Source organism: Morus notabilis, unplaced genomic scaffold (assembly GCF_000414095.1).
Source record: "Morus notabilis unplaced genomic scaffold, ASM41409v2 Scaffold2216, whole genome shotgun sequence".
Classification (NCBI taxonomy): Eukaryota; Viridiplantae; Streptophyta; class Magnoliopsida; order Rosales; family Moraceae; genus Morus; species Morus notabilis.
In genome coordinates, this window is record NW_010367946.1 from 1 (window position 1) to 7,475 (window position 7,475).

The 7,475-nt window shown below is 36.7% G+C and overlaps 1 long non-coding RNA gene across 1 annotated transcript; it reads left to right on the forward strand.

Annotated features, from left to right (window-relative positions):
- Nucleotides 1–141: 141 nt before the first annotated feature.
- Nucleotides 142–6,897, forward strand: LOC112094593. The gene is made up of 3 exons (XR_002903619.1): nt 142–634; nt 1,486–1,787; nt 6,698–6,897. It is a non-coding gene; the product is annotated as an uncharacterized LOC112094593 (long non-coding RNA).
- Nucleotides 6,898–7,475: the final 578 nt, after the last annotated feature.

Here is a 7,475-nt window from a genome sequence, read left to right on the forward strand (position 1 = left end):
TATTTTTTATTTTATATTAAATTAAAAAATTATTTTTATATTTTTTATTTTTATTACGTCAAATACTATTTTAAAAATATTTTTATTTTCTTTTTATAAAAGAACAGGAAAAAATGGATCAATTCCATGCGCGACCTCTTTCTTTCGCATTCTCTCTCTAACATCAATGTCTCTCTCTATCCGCCCCCTTCTCTCTCTCTCTCTCAGTCCGTCCGTCCTCCTTTTCTCCATCTCCGTTGCCGGATCTAATTAGATCCGCACCGACAACCTCCGTCTGCCCTCCTTTCTTCTCTCGACGTAGAAGCTCCGTCTGCAACGAGCATCCTCCCACGAGCCACCAGATCTGTGACGGATAGATCTCTCACGCAACGTGGATCTCTCCTTACGCCGCTGATGCGACGGACGGCCATCGTCATAGTCGTTGTTTTCGTTCGCTTCGCCGACGAAGTGCAGACCTAGGGCTAGAAGATCGAGGGATCTCGTTGCCAAGTTCACTTCCCTTCCCTTCGACCAATGCAAGCATAACAACAACATCGTCGATTGCCAGCCCTTTGGCCCCTCCGGCGTCATGCTCGTTTTCGTCTCCGGTAACCTCCAGCTCATCGGCGAGCAGCAAGCTCACAAGTTCAACCAGGTCCTCTTTTCTAATTTATTTATTTATTTTTCTATTCATTGATTTGTTTTTATTAGGGTTTTAGGGTTTTAGGGTTTCGAATTGGCGTTTGTTGATTTGCTACGTGTTGTTACTATTATTAATCAATTATCTGATTTTGGAATGGTTAAAGGTTATAATTTTTACCTCTTGATCTAAGGAAGCATTATTATGCTTTTGCTTTTGCTCAACCGAAACATGAAGTTAGCTTTCTCCTTTTTGTCTCTACCCTTAATCGAATTTTCGTACTCCCTTTTTTTTGTTGTTGTTTGTTTGTTTGTTTATGGGTTTGGGGTAGTTGAAACTGTTTCCAGTTTTTGGCTTTTGATCAGTAAAACTTGATCATTTCTTCTGACGAGATCAAAATTCTGTTGGAGAATGGAGAACAAATATACTAATGCGCTATTGTTTAGTTTGCTTCTAGTTATTTCTTTGATTGTTTTTTTTTTGGTTACTTAAAGAAATCGAAGAGAAACAGTAGTTTGTTACTTTCATTAAGTCTGCAAATTTGAATGTGTTAAGCAGTCTTAGTTATGTTAGATAAAGATTACACGTGTAATGATTTCATTAGGTTAGTTTGTTAGAGTTTGTTATCTAAACTAATTTATGTATAAATAAGTTGTTGTAACAGAATTAGAGTAATGAGAATTCAGATTTCTTTCTCACTCATCAATTGTTCTTTCTCTCTCTAGAAACAGTCTGAGCTTGATTCTTTACATGGTATCAGAGCCTTCTCGCCGGTGACGGAGTTTTTTTTTTTTTTTTTTTTCCAACGATCGCCATGGAAGATGTTGTGCTGATGAATTCTTCTTCTTCTTTTCGATTTGTTCCAGCTACTTTCTCGCATCCTGTTGCGTTGAAGCTAGACAACAACAATTTTTAGGTTTGGCGGCGACAGATTCTCGCAACTGTTCGCGGTCATCGCCTCCAAGATTTTCTTTCAGATTCTACACGGTCTCTTGCAAGGTTTCTTTCTCCAGAGGATGAGCTTCTTTGTGTGGTTAATCCAGCTTATGTAGAATGGGAGCAACAAGATCAGTTGCTCATGTCTTGGATACTAGCTTCGATGTCCGATTCGATTCTTGCTCGCATGGTTAAGTGTGAAACAGCAGCTCAAGTCTGACGTACAATCGAGGTATACTTCGCCTCTCATATTTGGGCTATAAAGTCTCAATTTAAAACTCAATTACAGAATACTCGTAAAGATTCTTTGTCTGTTAATGAGTATCTGCTTCGGATTAGGCATTTTGTTGATATGCTTGCTTTGGTTGGCCATGAAATTTCTACTAAGGATCACATAGATGCGATCTTCAATGGTTTACCTCCCGAATATGATATCTTAGAGATTAGTGTGAACTCTAGTTTTAATGACTACTTTGTTGAAGAGGTTGAGTCTCTCATTCTGGCTCAAGAAATACGAATTGAGAGAGTTGTTAAACAGAGCGATAGTTTTAATCCTTCCCCAGGGCCTTCTTTGGCTAATCTTGCTATGACTAGTGGTCAACCTAATTCTAATCCACGATTCAGTAGATCTAATTTTGGTCATTTTCCTCATGGTTCCAATTCTGTTTTCCCTGGGCATTCCTCTGGTGGTTTTCCTTCTAGACCTGGTCATTTTTTTGGTAATCACAACAGTAAGGGCAGAGGACGCTTTGGTCATGGTAGAGGACAGTCATGGAATAACAACAAAATACAATGTTAGCTTTGTGGAAAACAAGGTCATATGGTTGTACAGTGCTATTATAGGTTTGACATGTCTTTCATTGGTCCTTCTCAGTTCAATCATTATGTTCAAGGCAATTTAGCTCAATGTCCAAATCCAAATTCAGCTGCTGACTCTGCTCAGATGGGTGCTTTGCTTGCTACTCCTAAAACAGTTCTTGATTCAGCTTGGTACACTGATGATTCCTCTGACATGGAATGGTTTCCTGATTCAGGTGCTACTAACCATTTGACTGTAGATCAGTCAAACCTCATGAGCAGTTTTGAATTCTATGGTTCAGATCATGTGCACATGGGAAATGGTAAGGGATTGACTATTAAACATATTGGTTCTTCCACTTTTTCTAGTCCTTTTGTCTCTTCTAAATCCCTCACTCTCAAACACTTGTTGCATGTTCCTGAAATTCGTAAAAATCTTTTAAGTGTCTCCAAGTTTGCAGCTGATAACAAAGTGTTTTTTGAATTTCACCCCACTTCTTGTTTTGTCAAGGATCTCATTTCCAAGGTGGTGCTGCTAGAGGGTCGTCTTAAAGATGACCTCTATGTGTTTGACAACTCTTAGATCAACCTCAAGTCCACTGTTCCAGTAACCTCTCAAAATGTTTCTCAGTCTTGCACTTCTTTTCATAATTCTGCCAATCCTTCTATTTCATTGATTTTTTGGTGTTCAAGCTTGCACTAGAACTGTTGTTAAGCCTTCTTGTTTTGAGCTGTGGCACAACAAATTAGGACATCCTGCAGATAAGATTGTAAAATTGGTATTGAACAGTTGTAATCTCTTTGACATCAATAAAACTTCATCTGTTTCTGTTTGCAAGTCTTGCTGTTTGGGAAAAATTCATAAACTACCATTTTCTCTCTCTCAAACTATTTACACTAGTCCTTTACAGCTTGTATATTCAGATTTGTGGGGTCCTTCACCTGTTTTATCTTCTAGTGGATATAGATACTACATTCATTTCATTGATGCTTACTCTCATTTTACATGGTTATATCTTCTAAGAACCAAATCCGAAGCCTTACAAGCCTTTGTGAATTTCAAAACACTAATGGAAAAACAAATTGGTTTACCTGTCAAATGCATCCAAACTGACTGGGGATGAGAGTTTTGAGCCTTTACAGTCCTTTTAGTTCAACATGGAGTAGAACATAGGCATCCTTGTCCACATACACATGAACAAAATGGGGTGGCTGAGCGTAAACACAGGCATATTGTTGAAACAGGTTTAACTCTTCTTGCTCAAGCTTCTTTGCCAGTTAAATATTGGGATGAAGCATTTTAAACTTCTGTCTTTCTTATAAAAAGATTACCAACACCAAATCTCCACAATAAAAAATCCTTAGAAATCCTTTTTCATACTAAGCCTGTTTACTCTCGACTAAGAGTTTTTGGTTGCACATGCTATCCAAACATTAGACCTTATAGCAAAAAAAAACTACAGTTTAGGTCAATACCATGTACTTTTCTTGACTATAGCATCAAACATAAGGGTTATAAGTGTTTAGATCCATCTAGAAGAATATACATCTCTCGGGATCTCATTTTTGATGAAACCTCTTTTCCTTTTATCAAAACTGTACATGCTATTCAACCATCTTCTGTTGAGTCACATCAGTCTCCTCTCTCAACACCACTCAGTGTTCTACCCTCTTTGTCCTCTTCGTCCTCATGAATTATTTTCCTCACACCTTGATCCAATCCCTTCTTCCACTGTTATACCAAGTCCTCTTCCCACTGTGGCAGAACCTATTTCTATAACAACAATCTTGAATCATGACTTGTGTGTGCAGGATCAGGATCACAGAACCACACGTACATCAACCCTGCAGCCTTCTCATTCAATGATGACACGCTCCAAACGAGGCATTTTTTAACCCAAAGTGTACATGGCAGCAAGAGAGCCTCATACAGTTGAAGAAGCTTTGGAAGCAACACACTAGAAACAAGCTATGACAGATGAGTTTCTTGCTCTTCAAAGAAACAACACATGGAGTCTTGTCTCATTACCTCATGGCAGGAAAGCCATAGGTTGCAAGTGGGTGTTTAGAGTAAAAGAGAATCCAGATGGCAGCATAAATAAGTACAAGGCACGACTTGTAGCTAAGGGGTTTCATCAAGTGGCAGGGTTTGATTTCACTGAGACATTCAGTCCAGTGGTAAAACCTACCCACCATTCGTGTGATTCTCACTCTCGCACTAAGCAAGCAGTGGTGTGTGAGACAACTTGATGTGAGTAATGCATTTTTAAACAGTGATTTGCAAGAGGAAGTGTTCATGGAACAGCCTGCAGGCTTTATTGATCAACAAAATCCAACATTAGTGTGTAAACTTCACAAATCACTCTATGGCTTAAAACAAGCTCCAAGGGCTTAGTTTGAAAAGCTTCATCATGCACTGCTTCAACTTGGTTTTCACTCAGCCAAGTCTGATCAGTCTCTCTTCATTCAAGTCACATCAAAGTGGACTATATACAATCCTTGTTTATGTGGATGATATACTCATAACAGGAAGCAATGAATCAGCAATCCAGGAATTGTCCACTAAGCTCAACATTGCTTTTGCACTCAAAGATTTAGGAGAGATTGATTATTATCTTGGTATACAAGTTGCAAAAACAACTCAAGGCCTATTTTTATCTCAACAGAAGTATGTGACTGATCTGTTATGTAGAACAAAGATGCAGTTTGCAAAAGGTGCTTCAGCTCCCATGACCACAGGACAAAAACTCACTTCTTTTGGCAGTGATTAAGTAAGTAATGTCCAATTATACAGAAATGTGGTGGGTGCATTGCAATATGTGACAATCACAAGGCCAGAAATCTCCTACAGTGTTAATAAGGTTTGCCAGTTCATGCAAACACCTCTAGCTGGCACAATAGATTATGGTCTTCATTTGAGATAATGTCCTACAGAAAGACTGGATTTGGTCAGCTTCTGTGATGCAGCTTGAGCATCATATGTTGATGACCGAAGATCAACCTCAGGGTTTTGTGTCTTTCTTGGTTCCAATCTAGTATCTTGCCAGTCCAAGAAGCAGCATACAGTGTCAAGATCATCTACAGAGGCTGAATACAGAAGTTTGGCTAGTGTGGTAGCTGAGATATCCTGGTTACAATCTCTTTTAAGTGAGTTGCATTTTCAGACAGCAAAAACACCAGTCATTTGGTGTGATAATCTCAGCACTATTCATTTAGCAACAAATCCAGTTTTACATGCCAGAACCAAACATATAGAACTAGACTTATACTTTGTTCGGGAAAAAGTCATGAGGAAGCAAATAGAAGTTCGACATGTACCTGTTGTTGATCAACTAGCTGATATATTCACTAAAGCTATTTCAAGTTCTACTTTTGATCTTATTTGTAGCAAACTTAAAGTAGAAGATTTAACTATTTTAAGTTTGAGGGGGGCTGTTAAGTAGTTTTAGTTATGTTAGATAAAGATTACACGTGTATATCCTTTTCTGTTACAATAACTATTTAAAACTCGTGTATTTTAAAGGGTATTTATTTCCTTTTCTTTGTTATAAACTTATAACAAAACACTAGCAAAAAGTCCATGAAAATTGTTAAGCAGTCTTAGTTATGTTAGAAAAAGATTACACGTGTAATAAATTCATTGGGTTAGTTTGTTAGAGTTTGTTATCTACACTAACTTATGTATAAATAAGTTATTGTAACAGAATTAGAGTAATGAGAATTCAGATTTTTTTCTCACTCATCAATTGCTCTTTCTCTCTCTAGAAACAGTCTGAGCTTGATTCTTTACAGAATGTGTTTGTAATTTTTTTTACTACATGCTGGTTCATAAGTTTGTAAGAATATTAATCTACCATATTCATGTGTTTGTTTCTCTTTTTGATAAAAATGAAGTAAGAAACTAATTATTCTTACTTTGCTGGGAGGAATTTATAACATTTTGCTTTTAGGAAATTATTTGTCATTTCAAAGTCAGTTTTATTAGAGAATTTACTTTTTCATGTTTGCTTGTTGGTGTTCTATTCCTGATTTTCTCCTTGCTGGGTAGTTTAGTGACTAGGCCTGTGGGACGTAGCATTTTCCATAACTTTCCTGTAATGGACATAGCATCAAAGCCAGTTTTGGATTTATGTATCACTATGGTTTTATGTTTTTTTCGATAATTTACTGCTTATGGCTTCGTTTAGATTTCATTGGTATAATTTGATAATTTTGTGTCTTGTTGATTTTGGAATGTTAATTTGTAGGAAATTTCCTTCAACTTTATTTTTACTATTGTTTAAATTAGGTTTGGTTTCTGTTTAATGGTTTGTTACTAAATGGCGGTATTCGGAATTTCCTCAGGCACTCGTTTGGAGATGATGTTCTCTTTCCCATTTGTTCAATGGTTGATTTGGAGCCTTTGACAACAAACCAAGATTCAGTGGCAGATTTTTATTACTAAGATTAGTTCAATGGTTGATTTTTGTGAGATCAAATCTTCAAAACAATCTAAGATTTTTGTCAGCACTGGATTTCAAATGTCATATAAGATTTTGAGATCTAAGATTTGTTTTGGAGATTTGATCTCTTGTTTACTAATTTTTTTGTGTTTTTGATAGCTCAATATTTCTTTTACGTTTGCATTTTTCAATTTGATTATTGTTGCTATAGATCTCCAGATATTTGTTGAAAAAAACAGCATAATGTAGCAGATTATGCTTAATAATTTAGCAGGTTATGAAGCATAATTTATCAGGTTATGAACATAATCTGACAATTTATGAATCATAAACTGGCAGGTTATGGATTATAATTGCATAAATTGACAGATTATGAAATATAATTTGTCAAGTTATAAAGCATAAATTGTTAGTTTATGAATCATAACCTATCAGACAATGGCTGGAGCTGGTGACTGGAGGCTGCGGCAGACATAATTTATCAGATTATGTATCATAATCTAATAGACTATGGCTGGTGTTAGTGACCGGCGGTCAGAGTAATTTGTCAGGTTATGGATTATAACCTGATAGACTATGACAGATGCCAGCGTAATCTGTCAGGTTATAGATCATAACTTGATAGATTATATTCGGTGAGCGACGTTTGACATAATCTGTCAGGTTATGGATCATAACTT